Genomic DNA, 13,996 nt, shown 5'->3' on the forward strand with positions numbered 1-13,996 from the left:
TTTGCTATTAAATGTTATTTGCTGAACAGGTACCAAGTGTTACGCAAAGTGCTGCAAATTACTGTTCTTTCATATTTAGAGTGTTTCTCTTTTTTTGTATATTAATACACTACAGGCAAGCTTTTTTTTTGTTCATTCTTTGGAAGCAGTACATCTGCTTGGTGCTGTTAATTATTATGTTACAAAATTCTGTGGATTGATGCATTCATATAGAGTTCATAGGTTCATGATTTGTTACTAACCTTATGGCCAAGGAGACCATCAAGAAACAAGGCCACATCACCCAGTACATATGTGGGTGACTAATAAGGTGAGACGTACAGCATGGACAGTGTCTACTGACAGCCAAATAATTACATACATTCTGCACAAGGTAAAAGAGAAATTGTAAAAAATATTTGAAAAACTGAATATTTTGTGAGATAATTGTGTTAAGCATATGTGCAGAACACTTACATTTTACATATGCAGGTCTCCAAAAATGCATTTTAATAGCCACAATTTCAACTACCAAATCAAAGTTTAGCAGTTTCCAGCTTTTATTTCCTTTATGTATACTGCATGAGCAGTCAACCATTACTGTCTTACTCTAAGACTCTTGGAAGCTGAAGCTCCTGTGCACAAATTAAAGCCAAAATGTTATGGAAAGGACAGTACAAATCTGCATTGCTCGGGTTAAACGTATATTAAAAGTAGCCACTGTGACGTATAGTTGGACTCCATTTTGCATCCAAAGTACGTACAGTTGTGTACACTTACCATAAATGTAGATGTTCAAGTGTATTCACTGCTGCAGTCCTGAATTATGGGACTTCCTGCCGTGAAAGCCCTTGGCCGACCAGACTACCAGAGAAAATATCTTTCCTTCTCCCTAACTGAGATCAGTACACTTGGATATATAGGGAGCCAGCCTATGTCATGAAATCAGTTATTTTCTTGTGCCGTAATAGGTAGTAGTCCCAGGTGAGCAGTAGGGAACTGAGGAAGAGAACTCCTACAGGAAGAGACTCCAAGAGGGGTTCCCTTGGCTAGAAAAGAGGTTATAAGTAAACTACCTAGTAAGCTAAGGGGGAAGGAGGGAGGAAAGAAGATTGCAACAGTGAATACACTTGAATACCTACATTTACGGTAAGTGTACACCAACTGTACTATGTTCTTCGTGTTTCACTGTTAAAGTCCTGACCTGTGGGAAGATTCCCAAAGCAGAAAAGAGGGAGGAAGGAAATTACGGAGAGGAGAGGATTGCCCTTCAGGATGGCAGTGGTGAATCTTGCTCTGAACCTAGAAAAGACTGCCAAGTAACAGTGTTTGGTGAAGGTATGCACAGGTGACCATGTGGCAGCTTCCAGGATGTCCTTAGTAGGAATCCCTTTCTAGAAGGCAGCACAGGTTGCAGTAACCCTAGTGGAGTGTGACCAAACAGCCTCAGGAGATTTTTTGCCATGATGGCTGCAACAAAAAGAGATACAGTGGGAGATCCATTTAGAGATGGTCTGTTTAGAAGCTGGTTTTCTCTCAGAGCCAGGGGCAAAGGTCACAAAAAGCCAGTCAGACTTTCTCAAGGCTCTTGTTTTTGTCAGGATAGTAGCAGAGCTGCCTGTGCACATCCAAAGAATGAAGTATTCTTTCCTCTTTGCTCTAGGGGTTGGGAAGAAATGTAGGCAAGTGGAATGGCTTGATTTAGAGAACTGTCAGTGACCAGCTTGGGTATGAAAGAAGAGTTAGTTTTGAGGGAAACCCTGTCTGGGTGGAAGATGAGGAATGGTTCCACAGCCACGACAGCCTGCAGTTCGGAGACCCTCCTGGTTGAGGTGATGGTCAGTAGCAGGGCAGTCTTCCAAGTTAGAAACTTCAGTTGGGCAGAGGCTGCAGGTTTGAAAGGAGGCAATGTCAATTTTCCGAGAAGAAAGTTATGGTCCCATAGAGGGGTAGACTGCCTCCTGGGTGGTCTGATATGGATGACGTCCATAAGAAATTGTCTTAACAGGGGATGGGAAAAGGATAGGAGGAAGAGCAGGAATATGGGCCAAAATGACAGATGTGTGAATTTTAATGAAGGAGAAGGAAAGTCCTTTATCAACCAGACTAGCCAGGTAATCTAGAATGGTAACAATCTGGGCTGAATTAGGATTGTGGTGCTGCTGCTGGCACTAGATGGAAAATCTTTTCCACTTAGCTAAGCATGATGTCCTAGTGACAGGCTTTCTAGATTCCTTGAGAATGTCCTGAACATGTTTGCTTAGGGTAAAGCTTGTTCCTGGGATGCTGTGGAATTATCCACGCTGGGTGCACAATCCTTCCCTTGTCCTGAGTGAGAAGGTCGACTCTCTGAGGCAATAGCCATGGAGTCTGGTTGGTTACTTTGAGAAGCAGAGGATACCAGTGCTGCCTGAACCAATCTGGGGTTATAAGTAGCGACTGCCCTTAGGCCCTCTTCTCTTATCTTTAGAAGCACTCAAGGTAGTAGGGGTAAGGGAGGGAATGCATAAAAAAAGAGATGTGCCCACAGGAAGGAGAAAGCATCTGTTCTCCAGGCTGATTTCCATTTGATCCTGGAACAGAATCTTTCCCTGTTGAGCATTTTCTTTGGTGACGAAGAGGTCTACCTGTGGGACTCCATCCCTGAGCCATGCTGAGAAATATTTCCTGATGCAGATGCCATTAGTGGGGGTCCATCAGATTTATACTGAGGTGGTCTGCTAGAGTATTTTGAGCCACTGGAAGGTACTGTGCCAAAAGGTGCAACTTCAGAGAGTGAGTAGATTCCCAAATGTGCACTGCTAGGTGGCATAGAGGGTAAGAGTGGGTTCCCCCTTGCCTGTTTATGTACCACATAACTGTGGTGTTGTCTTATTTTGACTAACAAGAAATAGAAGTTATGTACTTACCACAACGTTCCATGTTCATCTCGCCTTCATTCTTACATGTGGGTTCGGAGCCGATCCATCGGCTCCGAGTCGCCCGCTTTCACAAGCTCAAGGTTTTAGAGTAGCTCGAGGCCAAGTCCCTATACCATGATGCTCTCTGTCTCACCTCAGATCTAGTTTGCTGATACCAGTATGTAACAACATAACACATAAAAGGCACTCCAGCCAGAATAAGAAACCTAGAACAAGACCCACCAGGCTGCAAGTCTTACTCGTTCTTCGAGAAACCTGGAGGGAGAAGGCGGGTGGGAATGTAAGAATGAAGGCGAGATGAACACCTCACATGGAACGTTATGGTAAGTACAGAACTTCTTTATGTGAAGTTGTTCAATCTCGCCGTTCATTCTTACACATGGATAGCGTCCCAAGCACCCTAATCCTGGGTGGCTCACGGGAGTATATTCCTGAGGACAGTGGAACCAAAGGAAGCCCTGTCCCTGGAGGCCCTATCTACTTTGTAATGCGTGATGAAGGTATGCGGTTTAGACCAAGTGGCAGCTGCACATAAAGTGTCCAAAGGCAGCCTAGCCACATAAGCTGAGGAAGTAGAAACAGCCCTAGTGGAATGCGCTTTCACGCCATGTTCTAATGGTTGATTCACTGAGGAATATGTACATTTTATGCAATCACTTATCCATTTGGGAAGAGTAACTTTGGATACCGGTAGCCCTTTCTTAGTGTCAGCATGAGAAACAAAGAGTTGTTCTGATTTCTTAAATTCTTTTGTATTGTTCAAACAGAATCTTAATTGCCTGTGAACATCAAGCTTATGCAACATATACTCCAACTTGTTAGAATGGTTGCTGAAGAAAGTTGGGAGTTCAATAGTTTAATTCAGGTTAGTTTCAGAACACACCTTTGGAAGGAAGGAAGGGTTAGTCCTCAGTGACACTCTGTCGGGATGAAACATCAAATATTGGGGTTTGATAGACAGGGCTTGAAGTTCGGACACTCTATGCGCTGAGGTAACGGCTACCAAGAAAATTGTTTTCCAAGAGAGAAATTTTAAATGGCAGGATTATGCAGGCTCAAAGGGAGGAAGAATAATCTGTGACAACACAAAATTCAGACTCCAGGGAGTAAAAGGTTGTCTAACAGGCGGTCTAAGATGTATGGTACCCTTTAAGAAGGCCCTATGTAGTCTGTGAGATATTAGGTTAGAACCTTCAGATCCGAGGTGAAAATTCGAAATTGCAGCCAATTGAACTGGTATAGTGGCAACTGCAGCACCTTCATGAAAAAGCTTAGTCAGGAATTCCAAAATGCTAGCGATTGGGGTGAAGTAAGGGTCAATATTATTCTGGGAAGCCCAAAAAGCAAATTGCTTCCATTTGCTGGCATACAACTTTCTGGTGGATGCTTTATGAGAAGATACAAAAATATGCAGTACCTCAGAGGAAAAATCGTGTGACCTGGCTAAGTTGGGAATTGCAGCAGCCAAGCTGTCAATCTGAGGGAATGAAGAGAAAGATGAAGGGCCCCTGACGAATGTGTCAGTAGATCTGGACCTGGGTCCAGAATCCAAGGTTCCTCCAGTTGGTAGAGTCGAAGGAAGGGAAACCAAATCTGTCGAGGCCAAAATGGGGCTATTAAAATTACAGTCCTCCCCAGGGCTTTGGCTTTCTGCAAGAATTTCAGAATCAGGGGAGTTGGTAGAAAGGCATAGAAAAGTCCCAGGGGCCAATCATGTACGAGCGAGTCCCTTGGGCTGTTCCCTGGTGGGGGATTCAGAGCAAAATAGCTTCTGCATTTGGCATTCATAGGGGATGAAAAAGGTCACAGCAAGGCTGGCCCCATCTGCGGAAAATCATCTCCGCGACCTCGTCTTTGAGGGACCACTCATGCGGCATCAGAATGGCTCTGCTCAGTTTGTCCGCAATCATGTTGGATTTCCACGGGATGTGCGTTGCTATCAGAAAGGGCCAGGTGGATACAGCCCACTGCCAAGTTCTCAAGGCCTCTCAACATATGGGGTAAGACTTGGTTCCCCCTTGTTTGTTGATATACCAGACCACAGACATATTGTCGGTCTGGATCGCAATCGTCCCCACAGGTAGAGAGTCATGGAAGTACTGCAACGCCAAAAGCACTGCTCTCAAAACCGGGACATTGATGTGCAACTGTGACTCTGTCTCTGACCAGGTACCTTGGGCTATTCTTCCCTGAAAAAGCCCCCCCCCCTATCAGAGAAGCATCCGTGGTCACTGTGGCTGATGGCGGGGGGAGAACAAATGGGCGACCTACTGTTACCTGATGGCTGGTCAACCACCAAAGAAGATCCTTTCTGCAAGAATCTGTAACCATAATCAAGAATGACATCGGAAGCTGTTGGTAAGACAACTGGGTGAAGAGCAACCACTGAAGTATTCTCATATGCATATGCCCCAGAGGAACTGCTATGAGCGTTGCTGCCATGGTACCAGGTAGTTTCAACACTTTAGAGGCTAGTACTTTTTTCTCGTCAGAATGTCTGATACCTGTTTTCAAAGAGTGACTATTCTGTCCAGTGGCAGTTTTACCATGGCAGTGGTGATGCCTAAGTCTGCTCTGATAAAGGAGATATACTGCGATGGTGACAACGCAGACTTGTCATAATGTATAGTTATTCCTAACTGAGAGCACAGATTGAGAGTGTGATGCCTGGAGGTGGTGGTAAGAAGCCAGTCATCCAGATACGGAAACACTCGGAATCCTAGATGCCTCAGGTGAGCCGTAACCACTGCCATGCATTTGGTAAACACTCTGGGGGCTGTTGTGAGACCAAAGGACGGTGCTTGAAACTGATAGTGACTGGCTTCCAGCCAGAAACGCAAGTGATCTCTGTATAGTCTGGCCATTTTGATATGATAGTATGCATCCTTGAGATCTATGCAGCACATCCAATCGCCCGTTCCTAGGAACGGAAGAATCGACTGAAGTGTGACCATCCGGAACTTCTTCTTTACAAAGGCATTGAGTCTGCTGAGGTCCACGATGGGCCTCCAGTCCCCTGTTTTCTTTGGAACTAAAAAAAACATGAATTAGGTTCCAGATCCTATCTGGTCTGCTGGGACTGGCTGAATGACTCTCTTTTCCTGCAGCCTTTGAATTTCTATGGCCGCTTGATCCCCGAGACTGGGTGGAACATCTGGGATTTTTCTTTGTACGGGTGGGGGTTCTGAGAACGGAATGACATAACCTCTGGTAACAAACCTTTGCACCCACATATCTTTTGTAATTTCTAGCCAGGCATCTGGATACAAAGACAAGCGACTCCCGACTGCCTCCAGAGTAGAACAGTCGGGCCTCCTTTCAGGAGCGCTGGTAGGTCTTACCGAAGAACTGATCCCTGTCGCCCTGATTTTGCGGACCCCTTCTGCCGCCTGGGTGGCGCATTCCATTATTACCCCCTCCTCTGCCCCTGGAGGGGGGGTTCACTACGTGTGTTCTGAAAAGCTCCTTGAGACCTCCGGAAAGTACAGTTTTGTACCTACCATAAATGTAGATGTTCGAGTGGTTATGCTGCTGCAGTCATCACACTTGGGTTATCTGCCGTCAGGCGGTCCCGCAGTCGGCCTGAATTCCAAAGCCTTGGTCCGGCGTCGGTTGTCGTCGCTTCTTCCCTGCAGTCAGTGCGGCAGGGGTATAAAAGAGGCAGCCAACGCCATTTTCTTCAGTTTTTCTTGCCCCAGATGTCAGGTGCCCCCAAACTAAGAAGCCAAAATAAGTAGCTTGCAAAACATACCTTAGTGCAAAACAATGGTACTAGTTGTAAGCAAATACACCATATAGACATGCATCCCAAAGGTTGAAGTACATGGAGGTATAAGAAAAAGCCTTGTTAGAAAGAGGGGATGGAGGGAGGGTAACCTGGACTGCAGCAGCATAACTACTCGAACATCTACATTTATGGTAGGTACAAAACTGTACTATGTTCATCATGCTATGCTGCTGCAGTCATCACACTTGGGTAGAGTCCCAAAGCTATGGTTGGGTGGTAGGAGCTAAACTGGGTTAGGTGCAGCTAAGATGCCCTGCAGAACTGCAGTAGCAAACCCAGCTCTGGTTATTGAGTACAGAGGAAGGTGGTAATTCTTGGTGAAGGTGTGCACTGAACTCCAGGTAGCTGCCTCCAGAATATCCTTTGTTGGGACTCCTCGGAGGAAGGCTGCTGAGGTTGCTGTAGCCCTGGTAGAGTGAGACCTAATACTAGCAGGCACTGCTTTCCCGTGGTGTGAGTAGCAAAAGTGGATGCAATGTGCTATCCATTTGGAGATGGTCTGCTTTGAAATAGCCTTTCCTTCTGAGCCTGGTGCATAGGATACAAGGAGTTGGTCAGTTTTTCTGAAGGCCTTTGTCCTGTCCAAATAGTAACGTAGCTGTCTGTGAATGTCCAAAGAGTGAAGGAGTCTTTCCCCTTTATTCTGTGGGTTTGGATAAAAGGTGGGCAAGTGTATGGTCTGATTGAGAGCCACACTGGATACTACCTTTGGCATGAAAGAAGGGTTGGTGCATAAAGATACTCTGTCCTTATGGAAAATGATGAAAGGTTCCACTGCCATAAGTGCCTGCAGTTCTGAGACTCTGCGTGCTGAGGTGATAGCTAGCAGCAGGGCTGTCTTCCATGACAAGCATTGAAGCTTTGCTAAAAAGGCTGGTTTGAAAGGAGGAAGTGTTAACTTTTCCAGAACAAAACTTAGATCCCAAGATGGAGTAGGTGGTTTTCTGGGGGGTCTTACATATTTGCCCCTCTGAGAAACTGCCTTAGCAAAGGATGAGAGAAAATGGGAGGAACCGTATCATATTGAGCTGAAATGGCTGAAGCATGGATCTTTATGGATGAGAAAGAAAGGCCTTTGTGTAGCAGCTCAGTTAGATATTGGAGTATGTGCAGAATATTTGGGATGCCAGGATTTAGGCTTCTGGCCTGGTTCCATACACAAAATCTTTTCCATTTGTCTGAGTAAGTTTTTCTGGTGCTGGGCCTCCTGGCCTCCAAAATGACATTCTGGACGTCCTTTGAGAGAAGTGTTGTTTGATAATTTAAGGTATTTTCCATGCAGCTAGATTCAAGGTCCTTAGCTGACTGTGAAGGATCTGAGAGTTCTGTTGGGTTAACAGCAGAGGGAATTGAGGTAAGATCCATGGAGGGCTGTGAGACAAGTTTCGTAGTAGTGGGTACCAGTGTTGACGTGGCCAGTCCGGGGCAATGAGGATCATCTGTGGTCTCTCCGATCTGGTTTTCAGTAATACCTGGGAGAGTAGAGGCAGAGGTGGGAAGGCGTAGACTGACAATGCTGTCCAACTGAATGAAAGGGCATGCACTTTCCAGGCCAGTGGATGGTAAGTCCTTGTGCAAAATTTTTGAAGCTGGCAGTTGTTGGTTGAGGCAAACAGATCTATGTCTGGTGGTCCCCACCTTTGAGTTATCATTGAGAATACTTGTGGGTGTAGTCTCCACTCGTGAGGGTCTGTCAAATTTCTGCTTAATTTGTCTGCCAAAATGTTTTCTTTTCCTGGCAGGAATTGTGCTTGCAGTTGTACTTGGCAAGTTAATGCTGTGTTCCACAAGTCCATTGCCTGTCTGCATAGTGGGTAGGAGTGCATCCCTCCTTGTTTGTTTATGTACCACATAACTGTGGTGTTGTCCGTCCTTATTAGAAGTTGTCCTGGATGCAAAAGGTCCTTGAGGGCTGTTAGTGCATTTTTTACAGCTAGCATCTCTTTTTGATTGATGTGTGGTTGCCTTTGGTTTGCAGACCATTTGCCCTGTATGCATTGTCCTGCCATGTGTGCACCCCAGGCGTAGTCTGATGAATCTGTTGTCAAGGTTTGGTTTGGTGAAGGTGAGACAAAAGGAAGGCCCTTGTTTGCTTGGCATGCTTGAGCCCACCATAGAAATTCTTTTTGAAGGCAGGGGATGAGAGTTGTAGTTGCTTCGAGGCTGTGTCTGTGCTGGGACCATACACTTTTTAGGTACCATTGTAGTTTTCTCATATGCAGCCTTGCATATGCAAATAGTTGAATGCAGGATGCCATGTACCCCAATGCCTGCAGGAATTTCCTTGCAGTGAGCTGGGTAGAAGTTGCCATGTTTTTGAAGTACTGAGCCAGTTGTTTTTGCTTGTCTGGCGTGAGGGTAAGCCATCTGGGTCGTTGTATTCAAGCTGGCACCCAGGAAAATTATTTCTTGTGAGGGTATTAGTTTTGACTTCTTTTTGTTGACTGTGTACCCTAGGCAACTTAGCAACTTTGTCACAAATGCCAGATGCTGTAGTAGGATGTCTTTGCTGTCCGCTTGGATCAGGCAGTCATCCAGATATGGATAAATTTGTATTCCTCGCTGTCTGCAGTATGCAATTACTGATGCCAGGCATTTCGTGAATACTCTGGGCGCAGTAGATAAGCCAAAGGGCAATGCAGAGAATTGATAATGCCTTGTGCCTGCCAAAAATCTGAGGTATCTTCTGCAATCTTGTCTGATAGGGACATGCAAGTATGCCTCTTGGAGGTCCAACATTACCAGCCAAGACTCATTGCCCAGCATGGGAAGAAGCAGCTGTAGTGTGAGCATTTTGAATTTGGGAATGTCCAGGTACGTGTTTAGAATTGAAAGGTCTAAGATGGGTCTCCAGGCTTTGTCCTTTCGAGGTACTAGAAATAGTCTTGAGTAAAATCCTTGACCTTGCTCTTTTGCAGGTACCTTTTGAATTGCTTTCATGTTCATGAGAGCTGAAATTTGTTTCTGTGCCTCTGCCCACTGGTTTGTTGGCAGATTTGGCATGCCTCTCATCCGTGGTAAAGTGTGAAAATGAAATCTGTAGCCTTGGGTAATAATATCCAGAACCCATTTGTCCTTTGTTATGATGTGCCAATTTTGTGGGAAAAGAGCCAGTTTTCCTCCTAGAGGTTCTGCCTGGGCAATTATGCTTGGCAGGCAAAGAGGAAAGTCACTGAGTTTGTTTTCTGAAGGGTTGAGATCTGTCGTCTCCCCCTCTGAGTTGTTGTTTGCCATTGTCTAGGCCTGAAGGTACCCTGTGCCTGGCCTCTGCCCCTAAGGTGTATGTACCTGCCCCTTTGGGGTCTGTCTGAAGCAGGAAAGGACCAGTTTTTCTGATGGCCAGTTTCTGCTGAAGCGAGGAGGTTGTACCTGTAAAAAGTCTTTAACTGTTTGCATTGATTTTGCCTTTTCTTCCATCTTTTTTAAAACTTCCTCTGCCTTGACACCAAATAACGCATCCTTTTGCAGTGGAGCATCCAGTAACTTTGCTTTGACATGTTCTGGTAAGGTCTGCTCTTTTAGCCAAGCATGTCTACGTATTACAGACCCTGTGACTGCTGCTCGACATGAGGCGTCCAAAGAATCAAAACCACACTGCAAGGTATGTTTTCCCACTTGTTCTGCTGCATGCAACAAATCTTGCATCCCTTTGAAATCTAGCTGATCTGTTTGAGGGATCATTTTCTGTTTTAACTGAGTAAGCAAGTACTGCTGGTATTTAATCATGTGGAATTGGCAGTTTAATGCCCTCATGGCCAAAGTGGCAGAGGTATACACTTTTTTCCCCATCTTTCTAATGCCCTGGAATCTCTTTCCGCAGGTAGTGGATTCTTAGCAGTAGAGGCCTTAACCCCTTTGGGACCCTGGGAAATGGTTTCTGGGTCTGCAGCAGGGCTTTTATATAAAACCTTGTGAGAGTCAGGGACTCGATAGTATCTGTCAGGTTTAGGTGGTGCTGGAGGTAAGGAATCTGGATTTAGACTGGATTCAGTGTAGACATCATCCAGAATGTCCAAAACAGGAGGAATGGCTAGGGGTCTATGCTGAGGCAAAAGAAGAAACTCACGGAGTCTTTTCTTGGAGTCAGAGTAATCTTGTCCTTCCCAGTGGAAATGCTCTCTCATGGTGTGCAGGGTTTCCCCAAAAGAGAAGTCTTCAGGGAGGGAAACAGAGGGAATAGACTTCTCAGCATCTGAGTCTTCACAGAGAGGGAAGGAGTAATCCTGCTCCTCAGAGTCTGCTGAGGAAATGGATTCCTGGTCAGAAGGAGGTAAATCTTCCTCCACTCTAGGCCTTTTGTCAGGAGGGGGCTGGGAACCTCTGATAAGGGTAATCAGGTCCTCCGCCATTTTGAGCATCTGTTTTTTAGGCATAGGGGCCTGTATGGGAGTCTGTGGACTCGGTTTCTTAACCTTTGGAAGCTTAGCGTATGACTTAACAGAAAGAGTCGTCGGTTTAAAAACGCCTTCTGAAACCGTAGGCCTGTTCATAGTCTCCAGATCGTCACCAGGGCTGGCGTCCGCGAGTTGAGGAGGAACCGGCTCCAATGGCCCGGAAGATTCTGACTGAGAGGTAGTTGTATTTTCTAAATCAGAGGTAGTCAGGGGCTGCATAAGTGCCTCACTGAATACCGAAGATCCAGCGGCAGGCCTAACCGAAACCTCAGTATCTGGTCTAGGTCTAGGCTGCCGGTCTTTGTCCTTGCGTTTTTTAAACATAGCGGTAATCGGAGGTCCAACGACATAATGTAGTTGAATTTTCTGCCAAAATAATGTTGGGCGGTATCAGCCCGACGCTTAATAGTGCGTTTATTGAACCTAGCGCAAAACCGACAACCAGAAACGTCGTGGTCTGGGCCTAGTTAAGGAATACAATAAGAATGAAAATCCTTATGACGTATTTGCTTCCCACAAGAAATACAATTATTAACTTTGTCTGACATTGGTCTGAGGCAAGAAAAGTTTCCCCAACGGGGTACTTAGCTTTATAGAAGACTTCGGCTGAAATTCTGTTCGAAAATCTCAGGAGCTGGCCGACCGGCACTTGCGAACTGCTTCTGCTTCGGGCACCGCGTGGCAAGGAAGACTGGGGAAAATGGCGTCGGCTGCCTCTTTTATACCCCTGCCGCACTGACGTCAGGGAAGAAGCGACGACAACCGACACCGGACCAAGGCTTTGGAATTCAGGCCGACTGCGGGGACTGCCTGACGGCAGATAACCCAAGTGTGATGACTGCAGCAGCATAGCACGATGAACATCCACATTTTTCCTCCCTTTTGCCCTTTGGGGTACGGTCTAGTAGGGGTGGAAAAACAGACTCCTACGGCAGATAGAGTTTTTCCATCTTGCTCACACCTAGTGAGGGTCTCCTTGACTTTGGGCCCGAAAAGGGATGCGCCATCAAATGGGGTATTAACAAAGGAAGACTTGAAGGCTTCCGCAAAGGAGCATAAGCGCATCCAGGAATGTCTCCGAGAGCTATTGCTTAACCCACTGCCGGACTCCAACCATCGGCTGCATAAGAAATGAGCTGCATGGACGAGTTAACTATGGAATTAATGGTATTAAGCTGGGCTGTCACCTTATCAGAGACATCTCTATCTGTACTACCCTGCAGACTATCTCCAAGCTCGTTTAGATCATCTCTTTGAAGATGGGTAAAATGTGTCAAGTAGTTGAGCGATTGCATAGCAAAAGTCGCAGAAGTAAAGATGCATTTCCCATACCTGTCCATAGTCCAGGAATCTCTATTAGGAGGATGGACAGTAGAAGAGGTTTCAGACATATCTTTCTTGGTGGCCACCGCCACCACCATGGCATCAACTGGCACTCCCATGGTGAGGAACATTTTGTCTTGGGGTGACTTAATAAATTTGTTGGGCCTCCGAGGGACAGGTCCCACGTTATCAGGTGACTCCCACGTCCTTTGAGCAACCAATTCCATTAGTTCATCGAAGGGCGGAGTCATCCAGGAGGTGGAGAGTTGAGACCCAAAGGCCTTCAGGAGCACCAACTCATCATCAGTAGGGCTAATGGACTGCCAGTCACCCCTCTGCATAAGGACTTCAAGGATATCAGAAAAGGAGATATCCACTGAGGGGGACCCTTCTAATGCCAATAAATCGGTGTCTGTTGTAATAGACTTCTGCTGGGAGTCCAAATGCCTCCTTTTTCAAAGCTTCTTCCTGGGAACCTCATCAGTGGGGGCTTCCGGTGAGGTCTCAGTAGAACATGGGTCACCCAATGGGGCTACCTGAGGCTCTGAGTCTCGATGTTTTACAGGGACCTGTGATGTAGAGGCAGAAAGCGGCACTTTATGGGAGGAGGAGGAAGGCCCAGATGACGTTGGGAGTCTTGGAAGACATAACCCTCCTCATAGCATCGAAGGCTCCACAGCTCCGACGCGAGAAAGCAGCCGGTAACAAAGACGAAGGCAACCTCCTCGGTGCTGAAACAGTGGGCTCTGACCCAGAGGAAGGAGCCGAGCTCATCCATGCTGAAACTCCAAGAGGAAGGGTCGGAACAGACACATCGGTTCAACTCCCCCCCCCCCCCGGTGCAGACCAGAGAGTGTCGGCTTCCAGACTCCTCGAATGACACCAAAGTAGTCTGAGTCGACGGAGCCGATAGCACTGGAACAGGCCTCGGCTCCACAAAATCCACAATCATCAGTTCCCCCTCCCCCGGCTCCAAATGCCCAGCTTGGCTCGGAGGAGGAGTAGACACAGCAGGTAAACTGGTCTTCAGCTCCGAAACCAGTTGGGGCGAAGCTGGTAATAATTTGGCTAGTGCCAGGTTCTCGAGAAGCCTCCACACCACTCGGTCCACATCCACATCGGAGAGGGTTCTCGAAGAATGAGTCGAAAGTATCAAAGAAGCCACCGAATGCAAAATGGGTGACCTCAAGGTTTTGGAGTCCGGCTCCAATACTGAGGACAGGCTCGGTGCACGGCTCCGAAGACTACAGAACCAGCGACTGCACCTTAACAGCAAGGCTTGGAGCTGACGACTTAGGCTCCGGCGAAGCTTTAGAGGACTTCGAACCCTTGATGACTTGGAAGCTTGGTCAGCCTTGTCCAAAGACTCCTGGAAATCTGGTTTCAGCAAACCCCTGTCCACCAGTTTTCTCCAGTGCTCCAGTAACATCCTGTTGTTAAAAGAGTGGCAAATGGAGCAATCCTCCTGGAGATGGACTGCCCCCAAACAGTAAACACAACTGACATGCAAGTAAGTTATGGACATTTTCTGCCCGCACTTAGGGCATTTTTTAAATCCGGACTTTTGTTTCTCTTTCTGATCAGCCATATCA

General features: G+C 46.6%; 1 protein-coding gene across 3 annotated transcripts in view; it reads right to left on the reverse strand.

Moving 5' to 3' along the window:
- LOC122811822 (cyclic AMP-dependent transcription factor ATF-7-like) overlaps nucleotides 1–13,996 on the reverse strand; it is a 2,228,331-nt gene that overhangs the window by 1,225,161 nt on the left and 989,174 nt on the right. The window lies entirely within an intron of this gene.

Source organism: Protopterus annectens, chromosome 9.part0 (genome assembly GCF_019279795.1).
Source record: "Protopterus annectens isolate FY-2018-M chromosome 9.part0, PAN1.0, whole genome shotgun sequence".
In the NCBI taxonomy this organism is placed as follows: domain Eukaryota; kingdom Metazoa; phylum Chordata; order Ceratodontiformes; family Protopteridae; genus Protopterus; species Protopterus annectens.